The sequence below is a fragment of the Hyla sarda genome, chromosome 4 (assembly GCF_029499605.1).
Source record: "Hyla sarda isolate aHylSar1 chromosome 4, aHylSar1.hap1, whole genome shotgun sequence".
NCBI classification, from domain to species: Eukaryota; Metazoa; Chordata; class Amphibia; order Anura; family Hylidae; genus Hyla; species Hyla sarda.
In genome coordinates, this window is record NC_079192.1 from 43956441 (window position 1) to 43979496 (window position 23056).

The following is a 23056-nucleotide window of genomic DNA, read 5'->3' on the forward strand; positions in this document are numbered from 1 at the left end:
AATAAATGGCTAACAACAGATGTGTTCCGAATTCTTTCTTTTCACCCACAAAGACCAACTACAACTCCATCCGCTTCACTTTCCAATGACCTCACCCTCCTTTGAACTTGCCTGCAAGTTTATTAAAAAAAACACATTCCCATACCGGGAGTCGAACCCGGGCCGCCTGGGTGAAAACCAGGAATCCTAACTGCTAGACCATATGGGACCTGCTTCTGCCACAGTTTTTTTGTATGAGGAAAAAAAAAAAGTAAAAAAGTGATCTAAAATTTGTATTCTTTTGAATTATCAGCTTGGCACTGGATCATACCACCATGCCACTTGCCTCGTTAGCGCAGTAGGTAGCCCGTCAGTCTCATAATCTGGAGGTCGTGAGTTCAATCCTCACACGGGGCAATTTTTCTTGGCTTTAGCCATGAGGTTTTGTTGATTTCCTTAAGAGATGGGCATGAGTTTAGCTTAGAAGGCAAGTGGACCAAATGAATGGCTTAAAGCTGTGGGGTAATGATTTTCTTTTTTCATCCACAAAGAACAACTCCAACTCCAGCTGCATAACTCTGCAGTGATCTGGTCGGCCTATGAATTTAATAATCTGAAAACTGTGAGTTTGATTCCCACACCGGGCAATTTTTCCATCTTTTGCCATGAGGTTTGGTTGACTTCTTGTCTTTAGCCATGAGAGACAAAACTGGGCAATTTTCTTGTCTTTAGCCATGAGGTTTTGTTGATTTCCTTAAGAGATGGGCATGAGTTTAGCTTAGAAGGTAATTTTTCCATCTTTTGCCATGAGGTTTGGTTGACTTCTTGTCTTTAGCCATGAGAGACAAAACTGGGCAATTTTCTTGTCTTTAGCCATGAGGTTTTGCTGAATTCCTTAAGAGATGGGCATGAGTTTAGCTTAGAAGGCAAGTGGACCAAATGAATGGCTTAAAGCTGTGGGGTAATGATTTTCTTTTTCCATCCACAAAGTACAACTCCAACTCCAGCTGCTTAACTCTGCAGTGATCTGGTCGGCCTATGAATTTAATAATCTGAAAACTGTGAGTTTAATCCTCACACCAGGCAATTTTTCCATCTTTTGCCACGAGGTTTGGTTGACTTCCTTAGCATCATAGAGTTAGAAAGTGGAGATGGGGATGAGTTTAGCTTTGAAGCCAAGTGGGATCTTGAGAAAATGGATATAATAAATGGCTAACAACAGATGTGTTCCGATTTCTTTCTTTTCACCCACAAAGACCAACTAGAACTCCGTCCGCTTCACTTTCAAATGACCTCACCCTCCTTTGAACTTGCCTGCAAGTTTATAAAAAAAACACATTCCCATACCGGGAGTCGAACCCGGGCCGCCTGGGTGAAAACCAGGAATCCTAACCGCTAGACCATATGGGACCTGCTTCTGCCACAGTTTTTTTGTATGAGGAAAAAAAAAGTAAAAAAGTGATCTAAAATTTGTATTCTTTTGAATTATCCGCTTGGCACTGGATCATACCACCATGCCACTTGCCTCGTTAGCGCAGTAGGTAGCACGTCAGTCTCATAATCTGAAGGTCATGAGTTCGATCCTCACACGGGGCAATTTTTCTTGGCTTTAGCCATGAGGTTTTGTTGATTTCCTTAAGAGATGGGCATGAGTTTAGCTTAGAAGGCAAGTGGACCAAATGAATGGCTTAAAGCTGTGGGGTAATGATTTTCTTTTTTCATCCACAAAGAACAACTCCAACTCCAGCTGCTTAACTCTGCAGTGATCTGGTCGGCCTATGAATTTAATAATCTGAAAACTGTGAGTTTGATCCTCACTTTGGGCAATTTTTCCATCTTTTGCCATGAGGTTTGGTTGACTTCTTGTCTTTAGCCATGAGAGACACAACTGGGCAATTTTCTTGTCTTTAGCCATGAGGTTTTGCTGAATTCCTTAAGAGATGGGCATGAGTTTAGCTTAGAAGGCAAGTGGACCAAATGAATGGCTTAAAGCTGTGGGGTAATGATTTTCTTTTTCCATCCACAAAGTACAACTCCAACTCCAGCTGCTTAACTCTGCAGTGATCTGGTCGGCCTATGAATTTAATAATCTGAAAACTGTGAGTTTAATCCTCACACCAGGCAATTTTTCCATCTTTTGCCATGAGGTTTGGTTGACTTCCTTAGCATCATAGAGTTAGAAAGTGGAGATGGGGATGAGTTTAGCTTTGAAGCCAAGTGGGATCTTGAGAAAATGGATATAATAAATGGCTAACAACAGATGTGTTCCAATTTCTTTCTTTTCACCCACAAAGACCAACTAGAACTCCGTCCGCTTCACTTTCAAATGACCTCACCCTCCTTTGAACTTGCCTGCAAGTTTATAAAAAAAACACATTCCCATACCGGGAGTCAAACCCGGGCCGCCTGGGTGAAAACCAGGAATCCTAACCGCTATACCATATGGAACCTGCTTCTGCCACAGTTTTTTTGTATGAGGAAAAAAAAGTAAAAAAGTGATCTAAAATTTGTATTCTTTTGAATTATCCGCTTGGCACTGGATCACAGCACCATGCCACTTGCCTCGTTAGCGCAGTAGGTAGCGCGTCAGTCTCATAATCAGAAGGTCGTGAGTTCGATCCTCACACGGGGCAATTTTTCTTGGCTTTATCCATGAGGTTTTGTTGATTTCCTTAAGAGATGGGCATGAGTTTAGCTTAGAAGGCAAGTGGACCAAATGAATGGCTTAAAGCTGTGGGGTAAGGATTTTCTTTTTTCATCCACAAAGAACAACTCCAACTCCAGCTGCTTAACTCTGCAGTGATCTGGTCGGCCTATGAATTTAATAATCTGAAAACTGTGAGTTTGATCCTCACTTTGGGCAATTTTTCCATCTTTTGCCATGAGGTTTGGTTGACTTCTTGTCTTTAGCCATGAGAGACAAAACTGGGCAATTTTCTTGTCTTTAGCCATGAGGTTTTGCTGAATTCCTTAAGAGATGGGCATGAGTTTAGCTTAGAAGGCAAGTGGACCAAATGAATGGCTTAAAGCTGTGGGGTAATGATTTTCTTTTTCCATCCACAAAGTACAACTCCAACTCCAGCTGCTTAACTCTGCAGTGATCTGGTCGGCCTATGAATTTAATAATCTGAAAACTGTGAGTTTAATCCTCACACCAGGCAATTTTTCCATCTTTTGCCATGAGGTTTGGTTGACTTCCTTAGCATCATAGAGTTAGAAAGTGGAGATGGGGATGAGTTTAGCTTTGAAGCCAAGTGGGATCTTGAGAAAATGGATATAATAAATGGCTAACAACAGATGTGTTCCGATTTCTTTCTTTTCACCCACAAAGACCAACTAGAACTCCGTCCGCTTCACTTTCAAATGACCTCACCCTCCTTTGAACTTGCCTGCAAGTTTATAAAAAAAACACATTCCCATACCGGGAGTCGAACCCGGGCCGCCTGGGTGAAAACCAGGAATCCTAACCGCTATACCATATGGAACCTGCTTCTGCCACAGTTTTTTTGTATGAGGAAAAAAAAGTAAAAAAGTGATCCAAAATTTGTATTCTTTTGAATTATCCGCTTGGCACTGGATCACAGCACCATGCCACTTGCCTCGTTAGCGCAGTAGGTAGCGCGTCAGTCTCATAATCTGAAGGTCGTGAGTTCGATCCTCACACGGGGCAATTTTTCTTGGCTTTAGCCATGAGGTTTTGTTGATTTCCTTAAGAGATGGGCATGAGTTTAGCTTAGAAGGCAAGTGGACCGAATGAATGGCTTAAAGCTGTGGGGTAAGGATTTTCTTTTTTCATCCACAAAGAACAACTCCAACTCCAGCTGCTTAACTCTGCAGTGATCTGGTCGGCCTATGATTTTAATAATCTGAAAACTGTGAGTTTGATTCCCACACCGGGCAATTTTTCCATCTTTTGCCATGAGGTTTGGTTGACTTCTTGTCTTTAGCCATGAGAGACAAAACTGGGCAATTTTCTTGTCTTTAGCCATGAGGTTTTGTTGATTTCCTTAAGAGATGGGCATGAGTTTAGCTTAGAAGGTAATTTTTCCATCTTTTGCCATGAGGTTTGGTTGACTTCTTGTCTTTAGCCATGAGAGACAAAACTGGGCAATTTTCTTGTCTTTAGCCATGAGGTTTTGCTGAATTCCTTAAGAGATGGGCATGAGTTTAGCTTAGAAGGCAAGTGGACCAAATGAATGGCTTAAAGCTGTGGGGTAATGATTTTCTTTTTCCATCCACAAAGTACAACTCCAACTTCAGCTGCTTAACTCTGCAGTGATCTGGTCGGCCTATGAATTTAATAATCTGAAAACTGTGAGTTTAATCCTCACACCAGGCAATTTTTCCATCTTTTGCCATGAGGTTTGGTTGACTTCCTTAGCATCATAGAGTTAGAAAGTGGAGATGGGGATGAGTTTAGCTTTGAAGCCAAGTGGGATCTTGAGAAAATGGATATAATAAATGGCTAACAACAGATGTGTTCCGATTTCTTTCTTTTCACCCACAAAGACCAACTAGAACTCCGTCCGCTTCACTTTCAAATGACCTCACCCTCCTTTGAACTTGCCTGCAAGTTTATAAAAAAAACACATTCCCATACCGGGAGTCGAACCCGGGCCGCCTGGGTGAAAACCAGGAATCCTAACCGCTAGACCATATGGGACCTGCTTCTGCCACAGTTTTTTTGTTGGAGGAAAAAAAAAAAAGTAAAAAAGTGATCTAAAATTTGTATTCTTTTGAATTATCCGCTTGGCACTGGATCATACCACCATGCCACTTGCCTCGTTAGCGTAGTAGGTAGCGCGTCAGTCTCATAATCTGAAGGTCGTGAGTTCAATCCTCACACGGGGCAATTTTTCTTGGCTTTAGCCATGAGGTTTTGTTGATTTCCTTAAGAGATGGGCATGAGTTTAGCTTAGAAGGCAAGTGGACCAAATGAATGGCTTAAAGCTGTGGGGTAATGATTTTCTTTTTTCATCCACAAAGAACAACTCCAACTCCAGCTGCTTAACTCTGCAGTGATCTGGTCGGCCTATGAATTTAATAATCTGAAAACTGTGAGTTTAATCCTCACACCAGGCAATTTTTCCATCTTTTGCCATGAGGTTTGGTTGACTTCCTTAGCATCATAGAGTTAGAAAGTGGAGATGGGGATGAGTTTAGCTTTGAAGCCAAGTGGGATCTTGAGAAAATCGATATAATAAATGGCTAACAACAGATGTGTTCCGATTTCTTTCTTTTCACCCACAAAGACCAACTACAACTCCATCCGCTTCACTTTCCAATGACCTCACCCTCCTTTGAACTTGCCTGCAAGTTTATTAAAAAAAAAAAATTCCGATACCGGGAGTCGAACCCAGGCCGCCTGGGTGAAAACCAGGAATCCTAACCGCTAGACCATATGGGACCTACTTCTGCCACTGTTTTTTTGTTTGAGGAACAAAAAAAAAAGTAAAAAAGTGATCTAAAATTTGTATTCTTTTGAATTATCAGCTTGGCACTGGATCATACCACCATGCCACTTGCCTCGTTAGCGCAGTAGGTAGCCCGTCAGTCTCATAATCTGAAGGTCGTGAGTTCAATCCTCACACAGGGCAATTTTTCTTGGCTTTAGCCATGAGGTTTTGTTGATTTCCTTAAGAGATGGGCATGAGTTTAGCTTAGAAGGCAAGTGGACCAAATGAATGGCTTAAAGCTGTGGGGTAATGATTTTCTTTTTTCATCCACAAAGAACAACTCCAACTCCAGCTGCATAACTCTGCAGTGATCTGGTCGGCCTATGAATTTAATAATCTGAAAACTGTGAGTTTGATTCCCACACCGGGCAATTTTTCCATCTTTTGCCATGAGGTTTGGTTGACTTCTTGTCTTTAGCCATGAGAGACAAAACTGGGCAATTTTCTTGTCTTTAGCCATGAGGTTTTGTTGATTTCCTTAAGAGATGGGCATGAGTTTAGCTTAGAAGGTAATTTTTCCATCTTTTGCCATGAGGTTTGGTTGACTTCTTGTCTTTAGCCATGAGAGACAAAACTGGGCAATTTTCTTGTCTTTAGCCATGAGGTTTTGCTGAATTCCTTAAGAGATGGGCATGAGTTTAGCTTAGAAGGCAAGTGGACCAAATGAATGGCTTAAAGCTGTGGGGTAATGATTTTCTTTTTCCATCCACAAAGTACAACTCCAACTCCAGCTGCTTAACTCTGCAGTGATCTGGTCGGCCTATGAATTTAATAATCTGAAAACTGTGAGTTTAATCCTCACACCAGGCAATTTTTCCATCTTTTGCCACGAGGTTTGGTTGACTTCCTTAGCATCATAGAGTTAGAAAGTGGAGATGGGGATGAGTTTAGCTTTGAAGCCAAGTGGGATCTTGAGAAAATGGATATAATAAATGGCTAACAACAGATGTGTTCCGATTTCTTTCTTTTCACCCACAAAGACCAACTAGAACTCCGTCCGCTTCACTTTCAAATGACCTCACCCTCCTTTGAACTTGCCTGCAAGTTTATAAAAAAAACACATTCCCATACCGGGAGTCGAACCCGGGCCGCCTGGGTGAAAACCAGGAATCCTAACCGCTAGACCATATGGGACCTGCTTCTGCCACAGTTTTTTTGTATGAGGAAAAAAAAAGTAAAAAAGTGATCTAAAATTTGTATTCTTTTGAATTATCCGCTTGGCACTGGATCATACCACCATGCCACTTGCCTCGTTAGCGCAGTAGGTAGCACGTCAGTCTCATAATCTGAAGGTCATGAGTTCGATCCTCACACGGGGCAATTTTTCTTGGCTTTAGCCATGAGGTTTTGTTGATTTCCTTAAGAGATGGGCATGAGTTTAGCTTAGAAGGCAAGTGGACCAAATGAATGGCTTAAAGCTGTGGGGTAATGATTTTCTTTTTTCATCAACAAAGAACAACTCCAACTCCAGCTGCTTAACTCTGCAGTGATCTGGTCGGCCTATGAATTTAATAATCTGAAAACTGTGAGTTTGATCCTCACTTTGGGCAATTTTTCCATCTTTTGCCATGAGGTTTGGTTGACTTCTTGTCTTTAGCCATGAGAGACACAACTGGGCAATTTTCTTGTCTTTAGCCATGAGGTTTTGCTGAATTCCTTAAGAGATGGGCATGAGTTTAGCTTAGAAGGCAAGTGGACCAAATGAATGGCTTAAAGCTGTGGGGTAATGATTTTCTTTTTCCATCCACAAAGTACAACTCCAACTCCAGCTGCTTAACTCTGCAGTGATCTGGTCGGCCTATGAATTTAATAATCTGAAAACTGTGAGTTTAATCCTCACACCAGGCAATTTTTCCATCTTTTGCCATGAGGTTTGGTTGACTTCCTTAGCATCATAGAGTTAGAAAGTGGAGATGGGGATGAGTTTAGCTTTGAAGCCAAGTGGGATCTTGAGAAAATGGATATAATAAATGGCTAACAACAGATGTGTTCCGATTTCTTTCTTTTTACCCACAAAGACCAACTAGAACTCCGTCCGCTTCACTTTCAAATGACCTCACCCTCCTTTGAACTTGCCTGCAAGTTTATAAAAAAAACACATTCCCATTCCGGGAGTCAAACCCGGGCCGCCTGGGTGAAAACCAGGAATCCTAACCGCTATACCATATGGAACCTGCTTCTGCCACAGTTTTTTTGTATGAGGAAAAAAAAGTAAAAAAGTGATCTAAAATTTGTATTCTTTTGAATTATCCGCTTGGCACTGGATCACAGCACCATGCCACTTGCCTCGTTAGCGCAGTAGGTAGCGCGTCAGTCTCATAATCAGAAGGTCGTGAGTTCGATCCTCACACGGGGCAATTTTTCTTGGCTTTATCCATGAGGTTTTGTTGATTTCCTTAAGAGATGGGCATGAGTTTAGCTTAGAAGGCAAGTGGACCAAATGAATGGCTTAAAGCTGTGGGGTAAGGATTTTCTTTTTTCATCCACAAAGAACAACTCCAACTCCAGCTGCTTAACTCTGCAGTGATCTGGTCGGCCTATGAATTTAATAATCTGAAAACTGTGAGTTTGATCCTCACTTTGGGCAATTTTTCCATCTTTTGCCATGAGGTTTGGTTGACTTCTTGTCTTTAGCCATGAGAGACACAACTGGGCAATTTTCTTGTCTTTAGCCATGAGGTTTTGCTGAATTCCTTAAGAGATGGGCATGAGTTTAGCTTAGAAGGCAAGTGGACCAAATGAATGGCTTAAAGCTGTGGGGTAATGATTTTCTTTTTCCATCCACAAAGTACAACTCCAACTCCAGCTGCTTAACTCTGCAGTGATCTGGTCGGCCTATGAATTTAATAATCTGAAAACTGTGAGTTTAATCCTCACACCAGGCAATTTTTCCATCTTTTGCCATGAGGTTTGGTTGACTTCCTTAGCATCATAGAGTTAGAAAGTGGAGATGGGGATGAGTTTAGCTTTGAAGCCAAGTGGGATCTTGAGAAAATGGATATAATAAATGGCTAACAACAGATGTGTTCCGATTTCTTTCTTTTCACCCACAAAGACCAACTAGAACTCCGTCCGCTTCACTTTCAAATGACCTCACCCTCCTTTGAACTTGCCTGCAAGTTTATAAAAAAAACACATTCCCATACCGGGAGTCAAACCCGGGCCGCCTGGGTGAAAACCAGGAATCCTAACCGCTATACCATATGGAACCTGCTTCTGCCACAGTTTTTTTGTATGAGGAAAAAAAAGTAAAAAAGTGATCCAAAATTTGTATTCTTTTGAATTATCCGCTTGGCACTGGATCACAGCACCATGCCACTTGCCTCGTTAGCGCAGTAGGTAGCGCGTCAGTCTCATAATCAGAAGGTCGTGAGTTCGATCCTCACACGGGGCAATTTTTCTTGGCTTTATCCATGAGGTTTTGTTGATTTCCTTAAGAGATGGGCATGAGTTTAGCTTAGAAGGCAAGTGGACCAAATGAATGGCTTAAAGCTGTGGGGTAAGGATTTTCTTTTTTCATCCACAAAGAACAACTCCAACTCCAGCTGCTTAACTCTGCAGTGATCTGGTCGGCCTATGAATTTAATAATCTGAAAACTGTGAGTTTGATCCTCACTTTGGGCAATTTTTCCATCTTTTGCCATGAGGTTTGGTTGACTTCTTGTCTTTAGCCATGAGAGACAAAACTGGGCAATTTTCTTGTCTTTAGCCATGAGGTTTTGTTGATTTCCGTAAGAGATGGGCATGAGTTTAGCTTAGAAGGTAATTTTTCCATCTTTTGCCATGAGGTTTGGTTGACTTCTTGTCTTTAGCCATGAGAGACAAAACTGGGCAATTTTCTTGTCTTTAGCCATGAGGTTTTGCTGAATTCCTTAAGAGATGGGCATGAGTTTAGCTTAGAAGGCAAGTGGACCAAATGAATGGCTTAAAGCTGTGGGGTAATGATTTTCTTTTTCCATCCACAAAGTACAACTCTAACTCCAGCTGCTTAACTCTGCAGTGATCTGGTTGGCCTATGAATTTAATAATCTGAAAACTGTGAGTTTAATCCTCACACCAGGCAATTTTTCCATCTTTTGCCACGAGGTTTGGTTGACTTCCTTAGCATCATAGAGTTAGAAAGTGGAGATGGGTATGAGTTTAGCTTTGAAGCCAAGTGGGATCTTGAGAAAATGGATATAATAAATGGCTAACAACAGATGTGTTCCGATTTCTTTCTTTTCACCCACAAAGACCAACTAGAACTCCGTCCGCTTCACTTTCAAATGACCTCACCCTCCTTTGAACTTGCCTGCAAGTTTATAAAAAAAACACACATTCCCATACCGGGAGTCGAACCCGGGCCGCCTGGGTGAAAACCAGGAATCCTAACCGCTAGACCATATGGGACCTGCTTCTGCCACAGTTTTTTTGTATGAGGAAAAAAAAAAGTTAAAAAGTGATCTAAAATTTGTATTCTTTTGAATTATCCGCTTGGCACTGGATCATACCACCATGCCACTTGCTTCGTTAGCGCAGTAGGTAGCGCGTCAGTCTCATAATCTGAAGGTCGTGAGTTCGATCCTCACACGGGGCAATTTTTCTTGGCTTTAGCCATGAGGTTTTGTTGATTTCCTTAAGAGATGGGCATGAGTTTAGCTTAGAAGGCAAGTGGACCAAATGAATGGCTTAAAGCTGTGGGGTAAGGATTTTCTTTTTTCATCCACAAAGAACAACTCCAACTCCAGCTGCTTAACTCTGCAGTGATCTGGTCGGCCTATGAATTTAATAATCTGAAAACTGTGAGTTTGATCCTCACTTTGGGCAATTTCTCCATCTTTTGCCATGAGGTTTGGTTGACTTCTTGTCTTTAGCCATGAGAGACACAACTGGGCAATTTTCTTGTCTTTAGCCATGAGGTTTTGCTGAATTCCTTAAGAGATGGGCATGAGTTTAGCTTAGAAGGCAAGTGGACCAAATGAATGGCTTAAAGCTGTGGGGTAATGATTTTCTTTTTCCATCCACAAAGTACAACTCCAACTCCAGCTGCTTAACTCTGCAGTGATCTGGTCGGCCTATGAATTTAATAATCTGAAAACTGTGAGTTTAATCCTCACACCAGGCAATTTTTCCATCTTTTGCCATGAGGTTTGGTTGACTTCCTTAGCATCATAGAGTTAGAAAGTGGAGATGGGGATGAGTTTAGCTTTGAAGCCAAGTGGGATCTTGAGAAAATGGGTATAATAAATGGCTAACAACAGATGTGTTCCGATTTCTTTCTTTTCACCCACAAAGACCAACTAGAACTCCGTCCGCTTCACTTTCAAATGACCTCACCCTCCTTTGAACTTGCCTGCAAGTTTATAAAAAAAACACACATTCCCATACCGGGAGTCGAACCCGGGCCGCCTGGGTGAAAACCAGGAATCCTAACCGCTAGACCATATGGGACCTGCTTCAGCCACAGTTTTTTTGTATGAGGAAAAAAAAAAGTAAAAAATTTATCTAAAATTTGTATTCTTTTGAATTATCCGCTTGGCACTGGATCATACCACCATGCCACTTGCTTCGTTAGCGCAGTAGGTAGCGCGTCAGTCTCATAATCTGAAGGTCGTGAGTTCGATCCTCACACGGGGCAATTTTTCTTGGCTTTAGCCATGAGGTTTTGTTGATTTCCTTAAGAGATGGGTATGAGTTTAGCTTAGAAGGCAAGTGGACCGAATGAATGGCTTAAAGCTGTGGGGTAAGGATTTTCTTTTTTCATCCACAAAGAACAACTCCAACTCCAGCTGCTTAACTCTGCAGTGATCTGGTCGGCCTATGATTTTAATAATCTGAAAACTGTGAGTTTGATTCCCACACCGGGCAATTTTTCCATCTTTTGCCATGAGGTTTGGTTGACTTCTTGTCTTTAGCCATGAGAGACAAAACTGGGCAATTTTCTTGTCTTTAGCCATGAGGTTTTGTTGATTTCCTTAAGAGATGGGCATGAGTTTAGCTTAGAAGGTAATTTTTCCATCTTTTGCCATGAGGTTTGGTTGACTTCTTGTCTTTAGCCATGAGAGACAAAACTGGGCAATTTTCTTGTCTTTAGCCATGAGGTTTTGCTGAATTCCTTAAGAGATGGGCATGAGTTTAGCTTAGAAGGCAAGTGGACCAAATGAATGGCTTAAAGCTGTGGGGTAATGATTTTCTTTTTCCATCCACAAAGTACAACTCCAACTTCAGCTGCTTAACTCTGCAGTGATCTGGTCGGCCTATGAATTTAATAATCTGAAAACTGTGAGTTTAATCCTCACACCAGGCAATTTTTCCATCTTTTGCCATGAGGTTTGGTTGACTTCCTTAGCATCATAGAGTTAGAAAGTGGAGATGGGGATGAGTTTAGCTTTGAAGCCAAGTGGGATCTTGAGAAAATGGATATAATAAATGGCTAACAACAAATGTGTTCCGATTTCTTTCTTTTCACCCACAAAGACCAACTAGAACTCCGTCCGCTTCACTTTCAAATGACCTCACCCTCCTTTGAACTTGCCTGCAAGTTTATAAAAAAAACACATTCCCATACCGGGAGTCGAACCCGGGCCGCCTGGGTGAAAACCAGGAATCCTAACCGCTAGACCATATGGGACCTGCTTCTGCCACAGTTTTTTTGTTGGAGGAAAAAAAAAAAAGTAAAAAAGTGATCTAAAATTTGTATTCTTTTGAATTATCCGCTTGGCACTGGATCATACCACCATGCCACTTGCCTCGTTAGCGTAGTAGGTAGCGCGTCAGTCTCATAATCTGAAGGTCGTGAGTTCAATCCTCACACGGGGCAATTTTTCTTGGCTTTAGCCATGAGGTTTTGTTGATTTCCTTAAGAGATGGGCATGAGTTTAGCTTAGAAGGCAAGTGGACCAAATGAATGGCTTAAAGCTGTGGGGTAATGATTTTCTTTTTTCATCCACAAAGAACAACTCCAACTCCAGCTGCTTAACTCTGCAGTGATCTGGTCGGCCTATGAATTTAATAATCTGAAAACTGTGAGTTTAATCCTCACACCAGGCAATTTTTCCATCTTTTGCCATGAGGTTTGGTTGACTTCCTTAGCATCATAGAGTTAGAAAGTGGAGATGGGGATGAGTTTAGCTTTGAAGCCAAGTGGGATCTTGAGAAAATCGATATAATAAATGGCTAACAACAGATATGTTCCGAATTCTTTCTTTTCACCCACAAAGACCAACTACAACTCCATCCGCTTCACTTTCCAATGACCTCACCCTCCTTTGAACTTGCCTGCAAGTTTATTAAAAAAAACACATTCCCATACCGGGAGTCGAACCCGGGCCGCCTGGGTGAAAACCAGGAATCCTAACCGCTAGACCATATGGGACCTGCTTCTGCCACAGTTTTTTTGTATGAGGAAAAAAAAAAAGTAAAAAAGTGATCTAAAATTTGTATTCTTTTGAATTATCAGCTTGGCACTGGATCATACCACCATGCCACTTGCCTCGTTAGCGCAGTAGGTAGCCCGTCAGTCTCATAATCTGGAGGTCGTGAGTTCAATCCTCACACGGGGCAATTTTTCTTGGCTTTAGCCATGAGGTTTTGTTGATTTCCTTAAGAGATGGGCATGAGTTTAGCTTAGAAGGCAAGTGGACCAAATGAATGGCTTAAAGCTGTGGGGTAATGATTTTCTTTTTTCATCCACAAAGAACAACTCCAACTCCAGCTGCATAACTCTGCAGTGATCTGGTCGGCCTATGAATTTAATAATCTGAAAACTGTGAGTTTGATTCCCACACCGGGCAATTTTTCCATCTTTTGCCATGAGGTTTGGTTGACTTCTTGTCTTTAGCCATGAGAGACAAAACTGGGCAATTTTCTTGTCTTTAGCCATGAGGTTTTGTTGATTTCCTTAAGAGATGGGCATGAGTTTAGCTTAGAAGGTAATTTTTCCATCTTTTGCCATGAGGTTTGGTTGACTTCTTGTCTTTAGCCATGAGAGACAAAACTGGGCAATTTTCTTGTCTTTAGCCATGAGGTTTTGCTGAATTCCTTAAGAGATGGGCATGAGTTTAGCTTAGAAGGCAAGTGGACCAAATGAATGGCTTAAAGCTGTGGGGTAATGATTTTCTTTTTCCATCCACAAAGTACAACTCCAACTCCAGCTGCTTAACTCTGCAGTGATCTGGTCGGCCTATGAATTTAATAATCTGAAAACTGTGAGTTTAATCCTCACACCAGGCAATTTTTCCATCTTTTGCCACGAGGTTTGGTTGACTTCCTTAGCATCATAGAGTTAGAAAGTGGAGATGGGGATGAGTTTAGCTTTGAAGCCAAGTGGGATCTTGAGAAAATGGATATAATAAATGGCTAACAACAGATGTGTTCCGATTTCTTTCTTTTCACCCACAAAGACCAACTAGAACTCCGTCCGCTTCACTTTCAAATGACCTCACCCTCCTTTGAACTTGCCTGCAAGTTTATAAAAAAAACACATTCCCATACCGGGAGTCGAACCCGGGCCGCCTGGGTGAAAACCAGGAATCCTAACCGCTAGACCATATGGGACCTGCTTCTGCCACAGTTTTTTTGTATGAGGAAAAAAAAAGTAAAAAAGTGATCTAAAATTTGTATTCTTTTGAATTATCCGCTTGGCACTGGATCATACCACCATGCCACTTGCCTCGTTAGCGCAGTAGGTAGCACGTCAGTCTCATAATCTGAAGGTCATGAGTTCCATCCTCACACGGGGCAATTTTTCTTGGCTTTAGCCATGAGGTTTTGTTGATTTCCTTAAGAGATGGGCATGAGTTTAGCTTAGAAGGCAAGTGGACCAAATGAATGGCTTAAAGCTGTGGGGTAATGATTTTCTTTTTTCATCCACAAAGAACAACTCCAACTCCAGCTGCTTAACTCTGCAGTGATCTGGTCGGCCTATGAATTTAATAATCTGAAAACTGTGAGTTTGATCCTCACTTTGGGCAATTTTTCCATCTTTTGCCATGAGGTTTGGTTGACTTCTTGTCTTTAGCCATGAGAGACACAACTGGGCAATTTTCTTGTCTTTAGCCATGAGGTTTTGCTGAATTCCTTAAGAGATGGGCATGAGTTTAGCTTAGAAGGCAAGTGGACCAAATGAATGGCTTAAAGCTGTGGGGTAATGATTTTCTTTTTCCATCCACAAAGTACAACTCCAACTCCAGCTGCTTAACTCTGCAGTGATCTGGTCGGCCTATGAATTTAATAATCTGAAAACTGTGAGTTTAATCCTCACACCAGGCAATTTTTCCATCTTTTGCCATGAGGTTTGGTTGACTTCCTTAGCATCATAGAGTTAGAAAGTGGAGATGGGGATGAGTTTAGCTTTGAAGCCAAGTGGGATCTTGAGAAAATGGATATAATAAATGGCTAACAACAGATGTGTTCCGATTTCTTTCTTTTCACCCACAAAGACCAACTAGAACTCCGTCCGCTTCACTTTCAAATGACCTCACCCTCCTTTGAACTTGCCTGCAAGTTTATAAAAAAAACACATTCCCATACCGGGAGTCAAACCCGGGCCGCCTGGGTGAAAACCAGGAATCCTAACCGCTATACCATATGGAACCTGCTTCTGCCACAGTTTTTTTGTATGAGGAAAAAAAAGTAAAAAAGTGATCTAAAATTTGTATTCTTTTGAATTATCCGCTTGGCACTGGATCACAGCACCATGCCACTTGCCTCGTTAGCGCAGTAGGTAGCGCGTCAGTCTCATAATCAGAAGGTCGTGAGTTCGATCCTCACACGGGGCAATTTTTCTTGGCTTTATCCATGAGGTTTTGTTGATTTCCTTAAGAGATGGGCATGAGTTTAGCTTAGAAGGCAAGTGGACCAAATGAATGGCTTAAAGCTGTGGGGTAAGGATTTTCTTTTTTCATCCACAAAGAACAACTCCAACTCCAGCTGCTTAACTCTGCAGTGATCTGGTCGGCCTATGAATTTAATAATCTGAAAACTGTGAGTTTGATCCTCACTTTGGGCAATTTTTCCATCTTTTGCCATGAGGTTTGGTTGACTTCTTGTCTTTAGCCATGAGAGACACAACTGGGCAATTTTCTTGTCTTTAGCCATGAGGTTTTGCTGAATTCCTTAAGAGATGGGCATGAGTTTAGCTTAGAAGGCAAGTGGACCAAATGAATGGCTTAAAGCTGTGGGGTAATGATTTTCTTTTTCCATCCACAAAGTACAACTCCAACTCCAGCTGCTTAACTCTGCAGTGATCTGGTCGGCCTATGAATTTAATAATCTGAAAACTGTGAGTTTAATCCTCACACCAGGCAATTTTTCCATCTTTTGCCATGAGGTTTGGTTGACTTCCTTAGCATCATAGAGTTAGAAAGTGGAGATGGGGATGAGTTTAGCTTTGAAGCCAAGTGGGATCTTGAGAAAATGGATATAATAAATGGCTAACAACAAATGTGTTCCGATTTCTTTCTTTTCACCCACAAAGACCAACTAGAACTCCGTCCGCTTCACTTTCAAATGACCTCACCCTCCTTTGAACTTGCCTGCAAGTTTATAAAAAAAACACATTCCCATACCGGGAGTCGAACCCGGGCCGCCTGGGTGAAAACCAGGAATCCTAACCGCTAGACCATATGGGACCTGCTTCTGCCACAGTTTTTTTGTTGGAGGAAAAAAAAAAAAGTAAAAAAGTGATCTAAAATTTGTATTCTTTTGAATTATCCGCTTGGCACTGGATCATACCACCATGCCACTTGCCTCGTTAGCGTAGTAGGTAGCGCGTCAGTCTCATAATCTGAAGGTCGTGAGTTCAATCCTCACACGGGGCAATTTTTCTTGGCTTTAGCCATGAGGTTTTGTTGATTTCCTTAAGAGATGGGCATGAGTTTAGCTTAGAAGGCAAGTGGACCAAATGAATGGCTTAAAGCTGTGGGGTAATGATTTTCTTTTTTCATCCACAAAGAACAACTCCAACTCCAGCTGCTTAACTCTGCAGTGATCTGGTCGGCCTATGAATTTAATAATCTGAAAACTGTGAGTTTAATCCTCACACCAGGCAATTTTTCCATCTTTTGCCATGAGGTTTGGTTGACTTCCTTAGCATCATAGAGTTAGAAAGTGGAGATGGGGATGAGTTTAGCTTTGAAGCCAAGTGGGATCTTGAGAAAATCGATATAATAAATGGCTAACAACAGATGTGTTCCGAATTCTTTCTTTTCACCCACAAAGACCAACTACAACTCCATCCGCTTCACTTTCCAATGACCTCACCCTCCTTTGAACTTGCCTGCAAGTTTATTAAAAAAAACACATTCCCATACCGGGAGTCGAACCCGGGCCGCCTGGGTGAAAACCAGGAATCCTAACTGCTAGACCATATGGGACCTGCTTCTGCCACAGTTTTTTTGTATGAGGAAAAAAAAAAAGTAAAAAAGTGATCTAAAATTTGTATTCTTTTGAATTATCAGCTTGGCACTGGATCATACCACCATGCCACTTGCCTCGTTAGCGCAGTAGGTAGCCCGTCAGTCTCATAATCTGGAGGTCGTGAGTTCAATCCTCACACGGGGCAATTTTTCTTGGCTTTAGCCATGAGGTTTTGTTGATTTCCTTAAGAGATGGGCATGAGTTTAGCTTAGAAGGCAAGTGGACCAAATGAATGGCTTAAAGCTGTGGGGTAATGATTTTCTTTTTTCATCCACAAAGAACAACTCCAACTCCAGCTGCATAACTCTGCAGTGATCTGGTCGGCCTATGAATTTAATAATCTGAAAACTGTGAGTTTGATTCCCACACCGGGCAATTTTTCCATCTTTTGCCATGAGGTTTGGTTGACTTCTTGTCTTTAGCCATGAGAGACAAAACTGGGCAATTTTCTTGTCTTTAGCCATGAGGTTTTGTTGATTTCCTTAAGAGATGGGCATGAGTTTAGCTTAGAAGGTAATTTTTCCATCTTTTGCCATGAGGTTTGGTTGACTTCTTGTCTTTAGCCATGAGAGACAAAACTGGGCAATTTTCTTGTCTTTAGCCATGAGGTTTTGCTGAATTCCTTAAGAGATGGGCATGAGTTTAGCTTAGAAGGCAAGTGGACCAAATGAATGGCTTAAAGCTGTGGGGTAATGATTTTCTTTTTCCATCCACAAAGTACAACTCCAACTCCAGCTGCTTAACTCTGCAGTGATCTGGTCGGCCTATGAATTTAATAATCTGAAAACTGTGAGTTTAATCCTCACACCAGGCAATTTTTCCATCTTTTGCCACGAGGTTTGGTTGACTTCCTTAGCATCATAGAGTTAGAAAGTGGAGATGGGGATGAGTTTAGCTTTGAAGCCAAGTGGGATCTTGAGAAAATGGATATAATAAATGGCTAACAACAGATGTGTTCCGATTTCTTTCTTTTCACCCACAAAGACCAACTAGAACTCCGTCCGCTTCACTTTCAAATGACCTCACCCTCCTTTGAACTTGCCTGCAAGTTTATAAAAAAAACACATTCCCATACCGGGAGTCGAACCCGGGCCGCCTGGGTGAAAACCAGGAATCCTAACCGCTAGACCATATGGGACCTGCTTCTGCCACAGTTTTTTTGTATGAGGAAAAAAAAAGTAAAAAAGTGATCTAAAATTTGTATTCTTTTGAATTATCCGCTTGGCACTGGATCATACCACCATGCCACTTGCCTCGTTAGCGCAGTAGGTAGCACGTCAGTCTCATAATCTGAAGGTCATGAGTTCGATCCTCACACGGGGCAATTTTTCTTGGCTTTAGCCATGAGGTTTTGTTGATTTCCTTAAGAGATGGGCATGAGTTTAGCTTAGAAGGCAAGTGGACCAAATGAATGGCTTAAAGCTGTGGGGTAATGATTTTCTTTTTTCATCCACAAAGAACAACTCCAACTCCAGCTGCTTAACTCTGCAGTGATCTGGTCGGCCTATGAATTTAATAATCTGAAAACTGTGAGTTTGATCCTCACTTTGGGCAATTTTTCCATCTTTTGCCATGAGGTTTGGTTGACTTCTTGTCTTTAGCCATGAGAGACACAACTGGGCAATTTTCTTGTCTTTAGCCATGAGGTTTTGCTGAATTCCTTAAGAGATGGGCATGAGTTTAGCTTAGAAGGCAAGTGGACCAAATGAATGGCTTAAAGCTGTGGGGTAATGATTTTCTTTTTCCATCCACAAAGTACAACTCCAACTCCAGCTGCTTAACTCTGCAGTGATCTGGTCGGCCTATGAATTTAATAATCTGAAAACTGTGAGTTTAATCCTCACACCAGGCAATTTTTCCATCTTTTGCCATGAGGTTTGGTTGACTTCCTTAGCATCATAGAGTTAGAAAGTGGAGATGGGGATGAGTTTAGCTTTGAAGCCAAGTGGGATCTTGAGAAAATGGATATAATAAATGGCTAACAACAGATGTGTTCCGATTTCTTTCTTTTCACCCACAAAGACCAACTAGAACTCCGTCCGCTTCACTTTCAAATGACCTCACCCTCCTTTGAACTTGCCTGCAAGTTTATAAAAAAAACACATTCCCATACCGGGAGTCAAACCCGGGCCGCCTGGGTGAAAACCAGGAATCCTAACCGCTATACCATATGGAACCTGCTTCTGCCACAGTTTTTTTGTATGAGGAAAAAAAAGTAAAAAAGTGATCTAAAATTTGTATTCTTTTGAATTATCCGCTTGGCACTGGATCACAGCACCATGCCACTTGCCTCGTTAGCGCAGTAGGTAGCGCGTCAGTCTCATAATCAGAAGGTCGTGAGTTCGATCCTCACACGGGGCAATTTTTCTTGGCTTTATCCATGAGGTTTTGTTGATTTCCTTAAGAGATGGGCATGAGTTTAGCTTAGAAGGCAAGTGGACCAAATGAATGGCTTAAAGCTGTGGGGTAAGGATTTTCTTTTTTCATCCACAAAGAACAACTCCAACTCCAGCTGCTTAACTCTGCAGTGATCTGGTCGGCCTATGAATTTAATAATCTGAAAACTGTGAGTTTGATCCTCACTTTGGGCAATTTTTCCATCTTTTGCCATGAGGTTTGGTTGACTTCTTGTCTTTAGCCATGAGAGACACAACTGGGCAATTTTCTTGTCTTTAGCCATGAGGTTTTGCTGAATTCCTTAAGAGATGGGCATGAGTTTAGCTTAGAAGGCAAGTGGACCAAATGAATGGCTTAAAGCTGTGGGGTAATGATTTTCTTTTTCCATCCACAAAGTACAACTCCAACTCCAGCTGCTTAACTCTGCAGTGATCTGGTCGGCCTATGAATTTAATAATCTGAAAACTGTGAGTTTAATCCTCACACCAGGCAATTTTTCCATCTTTTGCCATGAGGTTTGGTTGACTTCCTTAGCATCATAGAGTTAGAAAGTGGAGATGGGGATGAGTTTAGCTTTGAAGCCAAGTGGGATCTTGAGAAAATGGATATAATAAATGGCTAACAACAGATGTGTTCCGATTTCTTTCTTTTCACCCACAAAGACCAACTAGAACTCCGTCCGCTTCACTTTCAAATGACCTCACCCTCCTTTGAACTTGCCTGCAAGTTTATAAAAAAAACACATTCCCATACCGGGAGTCGAACCCGGGCCGCCTGGGTGAAAACCAGGAATCCTAACCGCTATACCATATGGAACCTGCTTCTGCCACAGTTTTTTTGTATGAGGAAAAAAAAGTAAAAAAGTGATCCAAAATTTGTATTCTTTTGAATTATCCGCTTGGCACTGGATCACAGCACCATGCCACTTGCCTCGTTAGCGCAGTAGGTAGCGCGTCAGTCTCATAATCTGAAGGTCGTGAGTTCGATCCTCACACGGGGCAATTTTTCTTGGCTTTAGCCATGAGGTTTTGTTGATTTCCTTAAGAGATGGGCATGAGTTTAGCTTAGAAGGCAAGTGGACCGAATGAATGGCTTAAAGCTGTGGGGTAAGGATTTTCTTTTTTCATCCACAAAGAACAACTCCAACTCCAGCTGCTTAACTCTGCAGTGATCTGGTCGGCCTATGATTTTAATAATCTGAAAACTGTGAGTTTGATTCCCACACCGGGCAATTTTTCCATCTTTTGCCATGAGGTTTGGTTGACTTCTTGTCTTTAGCCATGAGAGACAAAACTGGGCAATTTTCTTGTCTTTAGCCATGAGGTTTTGTTGATTTCCTTAAGAGATGGGCATGAGTTTAGCTTAGAAGGTAATTTTTCCATCTTTTGCCATGAGGTTTGGTTGACTTCTTGTCTTTAGCCATGAGAGACAAAACTGGGCAATTTTCTTGTCTTTAGCCATGAGGTTTTGCTGAATTCCTTAAGAGATGGGCATGAGTTTAGCTTAGAAGGCAAGTGGACCAAATGAATGGCTTAAAGCTGTGGGGTAATGATTTTCTTTTTCCATCCACAAAGTACAACTCCAACTTCAGCTGCTTAACTCTGCAGTGATCTGGTCGGCCTATGAATTTAATAATCTGAAAACTGTGAGTTTAATCCTCACACCAGGCAATTTTTCCATCTTTTGCCATGAGGTTTGGTTGACTTCCTTAGCATCATAGAGTTAGAAAGTGGAGATGGGGATGAGTTTAGCTTTGAAGCCAAGTGGGATCTTGAGAAAATGGATATAATAAATGGCTAACAACAGATGTGTTCCGATTTCTTTCTTTTCACCCACAAAGACCAACTAGAACTCCGTCCGCTTCACTTTCAAATGACCTCACCCTCCTTTGAACTTGCCTGCAAGTTTATAAAAAAAACACATTCCCATACCGGGAGTCGAACCCGGGCCGCCTGGGTGAAAACCAGGAATCCTAACCGCTAGACCATATGGGACCTGCTTCTGCCACAGTTTTTTTGTTGGAGGAAAAAAAAAAAAGTAAAAAAGTGATCTAAAATTTGTATTCTTTTGAATTATCCGCTTGGCACTGGATCATACCACCATGCCACTTGCCTCGTTAGCGTAGTAGGTAGCGCGTCAGTCTCATAATCTGAAGGTCGTGAGTTCAATCCTCACACGGGGCAATTTTTCTTGGCTTTAGCCATGAGGTTTTGTTGATTTCCTTAAGAGATGGGCATGAGTTTAGCTTAGAAGGCAAGTGGACCAAATGAATGGCTTAAAGCTGTGGGGTAATGATTTTCTTTTTTCATCCACAAAGAACAACTCCAACTCCAGCTGCTTAACTCTGCAGTGATCTGGTCGGCCTATGAATTTAATAATCTGAAAACTGTGAGTTTGATTCCCACACCGGGCAATTTTTCCATCTTTTGCCATGAGGTTTGGTTGACTTCTTGTCTTTAGCCATGAGAGACAAAACTGGGCAATTTTCTTGTCTTTAGCCATGAGGTTTTGTTGATTTCCTTAAGAGATGGGCATGAGTTTAGCTTAGAAGGTAATTTTTCCATCTTTTGCCACGAGGTTTGGTTGACTTCTTGTCTTTAGCCATGAGAGACAAAACTGGGCAATTTTCTTGTCTTTAGCCATGAGGTTTTGCTGAATTCCTTAAGAGATGGGCATGAGTTTAGCTTAGAAGGCAAGTGGACCAAATGAATGGCTTAAAGCTGTGGGGTAATGATTTTCTTTTTCCATCCACAAAGTACAACTCCAACTCCAGCTGCTTAACTCTGCAGTGATCTGGTCGGCCTATGAATTTAATAATCTGAAAACTGTGAGTTTAATCCTCACACCAGGCAATTTTTCCATCTTTTGCAGCGAGGTTTGGTTGACTTCCTTAGCATCATAGAGTTAGAAAGTGGAGATGGGGATGAGTTTAGCTTTGAAGCCAAGTGGGATCTTGAGAAAATCGATATAATAAATGGCTAACAACAGATGTGTTCCGAATTCTTTCTTTTCACCCACAAAGACCAACTACAACTCCATCCGCTTCACTTTCCAATGACCTCACCCTCCTTTGAACTTGCCTGCAAGTTTATTAAAAAAAACACATTCCCATACCGGGAGTCGAACCCGGGCCGCCTGGGTGAAAACCAGGAATCCTAACCGCTAGACCATATGGGACCTGCTTCTGCCACAGTTTTTTTGTATGAGGAAAAAAAAAAAGTAAAAAAGTGATCTAAAATTTGTATTCTTTTGAATTATCAGCTTGGCACTGGATCATACCACCATGCCACTTGCCTCGTTAGCGCAGTAGGTAGCCCGTCAGTCTCATAATCTGGAGGTCGTGAGTTCAATCCTCACACGGGGCAATTTTTCTTGGCTTTAGCCATGAGGTTTTGTTGATTTCCTTAAGAGATGGGCATGAGTTTAGCTTAGAAGGCAAGTGGACCAAATGAATGGCTTAAAGCTGTGGGGTAATGATTTTCTTTTTTCATCCACAAAGAACAATTCCAACTCCAGCTGCATAACTCTGCAGTGATCTGGTCGGCCTATGAATTTAATAATCTGAAAACTGTGAGTTTGATTCCCACACCGGGCAATTTTTCCATCTTTTGCCATGAGGTTTGGTTGACTTCTTGTCTTTAGCCATGAGAGACAAAACTGGGCAATTTTCTTGTCTTTAGCCATGAGGTTTTGTTGATTTCCTTAAGAGATGGGCATGAGTTTAGCTTAGAAGGTAATTTTTCCATCTTTTGCCATGAGGTTTGGTTGACTTCTTGTCTTTAGCCATGAGAGACAAAACTGGGCAATTTTCTTGTCTTTAGCCATGA

General features: G+C 41.7%; 27 non-coding genes across 27 annotated transcripts; 13 read left to right on the plus strand and 14 right to left on the minus strand.

The window, feature by feature from the left end:
* Nucleotides 1-136: 136 nt before the first annotated feature.
* On the minus strand, nt 137-208 carry TRNAE-UUC (transfer RNA glutamic acid (anticodon UUC)). The gene has a single exon. It is a non-coding gene; the product is annotated as a tRNA-Glu (tRNA).
* Nucleotides 209-1317: 1109 nt separating this feature from the next.
* Nucleotides 1318-1389, minus strand: TRNAE-UUC (transfer RNA glutamic acid (anticodon UUC)). The gene has a single exon. It is a non-coding gene; the product is annotated as a tRNA-Glu (tRNA).
* Nucleotides 1390-2539: 1150 nt separating this feature from the next.
* TRNAM-CAU (transfer RNA methionine (anticodon CAU)) lies at nt 2540-2612 on the plus strand. The gene has a single exon. It is a non-coding gene; the product is annotated as a tRNA-Met (tRNA).
* Nucleotides 2613-3576: 964 nt separating this feature from the next.
* Nucleotides 3577-3649, plus strand: TRNAM-CAU (transfer RNA methionine (anticodon CAU)). The gene has a single exon. It is a non-coding gene; the product is annotated as a tRNA-Met (tRNA).
* A 921-nt stretch (nt 3650-4570) lies between these two features.
* TRNAE-UUC (transfer RNA glutamic acid (anticodon UUC)) lies at nt 4571-4642 on the minus strand. The gene has a single exon. It is a non-coding gene; the product is annotated as a tRNA-Glu (tRNA).
* Nucleotides 4643-4758: 116 nt separating this feature from the next.
* TRNAM-CAU (transfer RNA methionine (anticodon CAU)) lies at nt 4759-4831 on the plus strand. Its single transcript has one exon. It is a non-coding gene; the product is annotated as a tRNA-Met (tRNA).
* Nucleotides 4832-6497: 1666 nt separating this feature from the next.
* On the minus strand, nt 6498-6569 carry TRNAE-UUC (transfer RNA glutamic acid (anticodon UUC)). The gene has a single exon. It is a non-coding gene; the product is annotated as a tRNA-Glu (tRNA).
* Nucleotides 6570-7719: 1150 nt separating this feature from the next.
* TRNAM-CAU (transfer RNA methionine (anticodon CAU)) lies at nt 7720-7792 on the plus strand. The gene has a single exon. It is a non-coding gene; the product is annotated as a tRNA-Met (tRNA).
* Nucleotides 7793-8756: 964 nt separating this feature from the next.
* TRNAM-CAU (transfer RNA methionine (anticodon CAU)) lies at nt 8757-8829 on the plus strand. The gene has a single exon. It is a non-coding gene; the product is annotated as a tRNA-Met (tRNA).
* A 923-nt stretch (nt 8830-9752) lies between these two features.
* On the minus strand, nt 9753-9824 carry TRNAE-UUC (transfer RNA glutamic acid (anticodon UUC)). Its single transcript has one exon. It is a non-coding gene; the product is annotated as a tRNA-Glu (tRNA).
* Nucleotides 9825-9938: 114 nt separating this feature from the next.
* Nucleotides 9939-10011, plus strand: TRNAM-CAU (transfer RNA methionine (anticodon CAU)). Its single transcript has one exon. It is a non-coding gene; the product is annotated as a tRNA-Met (tRNA).
* A 782-nt stretch (nt 10012-10793) lies between these two features.
* On the minus strand, nt 10794-10865 carry TRNAE-UUC (transfer RNA glutamic acid (anticodon UUC)). Its single transcript has one exon. It is a non-coding gene; the product is annotated as a tRNA-Glu (tRNA).
* A 114-nt stretch (nt 10866-10979) lies between these two features.
* Nucleotides 10980-11052, plus strand: TRNAM-CAU (transfer RNA methionine (anticodon CAU)). The gene has a single exon. It is a non-coding gene; the product is annotated as a tRNA-Met (tRNA).
* Nucleotides 11053-11973: 921 nt separating this feature from the next.
* Nucleotides 11974-12045, minus strand: TRNAE-UUC (transfer RNA glutamic acid (anticodon UUC)). The gene has a single exon. It is a non-coding gene; the product is annotated as a tRNA-Glu (tRNA).
* Nucleotides 12046-12161: 116 nt separating this feature from the next.
* TRNAM-CAU (transfer RNA methionine (anticodon CAU)) lies at nt 12162-12234 on the plus strand. Its single transcript has one exon. It is a non-coding gene; the product is annotated as a tRNA-Met (tRNA).
* Nucleotides 12235-12717: 483 nt separating this feature from the next.
* On the minus strand, nt 12718-12789 carry TRNAE-UUC (transfer RNA glutamic acid (anticodon UUC)). The gene has a single exon. It is a non-coding gene; the product is annotated as a tRNA-Glu (tRNA).
* Nucleotides 12790-13898: 1109 nt separating this feature from the next.
* TRNAE-UUC (transfer RNA glutamic acid (anticodon UUC)) lies at nt 13899-13970 on the minus strand. The gene has a single exon. It is a non-coding gene; the product is annotated as a tRNA-Glu (tRNA).
* A 1150-nt stretch (nt 13971-15120) lies between these two features.
* On the plus strand, nt 15121-15193 carry TRNAM-CAU (transfer RNA methionine (anticodon CAU)). Its single transcript has one exon. It is a non-coding gene; the product is annotated as a tRNA-Met (tRNA).
* Nucleotides 15194-15973: 780 nt separating this feature from the next.
* Nucleotides 15974-16045, minus strand: TRNAE-UUC (transfer RNA glutamic acid (anticodon UUC)). Its single transcript has one exon. It is a non-coding gene; the product is annotated as a tRNA-Glu (tRNA).
* Nucleotides 16046-16161: 116 nt separating this feature from the next.
* TRNAM-CAU (transfer RNA methionine (anticodon CAU)) lies at nt 16162-16234 on the plus strand. Its single transcript has one exon. It is a non-coding gene; the product is annotated as a tRNA-Met (tRNA).
* Nucleotides 16235-16717: 483 nt separating this feature from the next.
* On the minus strand, nt 16718-16789 carry TRNAE-UUC (transfer RNA glutamic acid (anticodon UUC)). The gene has a single exon. It is a non-coding gene; the product is annotated as a tRNA-Glu (tRNA).
* A 1109-nt stretch (nt 16790-17898) lies between these two features.
* TRNAE-UUC (transfer RNA glutamic acid (anticodon UUC)) lies at nt 17899-17970 on the minus strand. The gene has a single exon. It is a non-coding gene; the product is annotated as a tRNA-Glu (tRNA).
* A 1150-nt stretch (nt 17971-19120) lies between these two features.
* On the plus strand, nt 19121-19193 carry TRNAM-CAU (transfer RNA methionine (anticodon CAU)). Its single transcript has one exon. It is a non-coding gene; the product is annotated as a tRNA-Met (tRNA).
* A 964-nt stretch (nt 19194-20157) lies between these two features.
* On the plus strand, nt 20158-20230 carry TRNAM-CAU (transfer RNA methionine (anticodon CAU)). The gene has a single exon. It is a non-coding gene; the product is annotated as a tRNA-Met (tRNA).
* Nucleotides 20231-21151: 921 nt separating this feature from the next.
* Nucleotides 21152-21223, minus strand: TRNAE-UUC (transfer RNA glutamic acid (anticodon UUC)). The gene has a single exon. It is a non-coding gene; the product is annotated as a tRNA-Glu (tRNA).
* A 116-nt stretch (nt 21224-21339) lies between these two features.
* TRNAM-CAU (transfer RNA methionine (anticodon CAU)) lies at nt 21340-21412 on the plus strand. Its single transcript has one exon. It is a non-coding gene; the product is annotated as a tRNA-Met (tRNA).
* Nucleotides 21413-22334: 922 nt separating this feature from the next.
* TRNAE-UUC (transfer RNA glutamic acid (anticodon UUC)) lies at nt 22335-22406 on the minus strand. Its single transcript has one exon. It is a non-coding gene; the product is annotated as a tRNA-Glu (tRNA).
* Nucleotides 22407-23056: the final 650 nt, after the last annotated feature.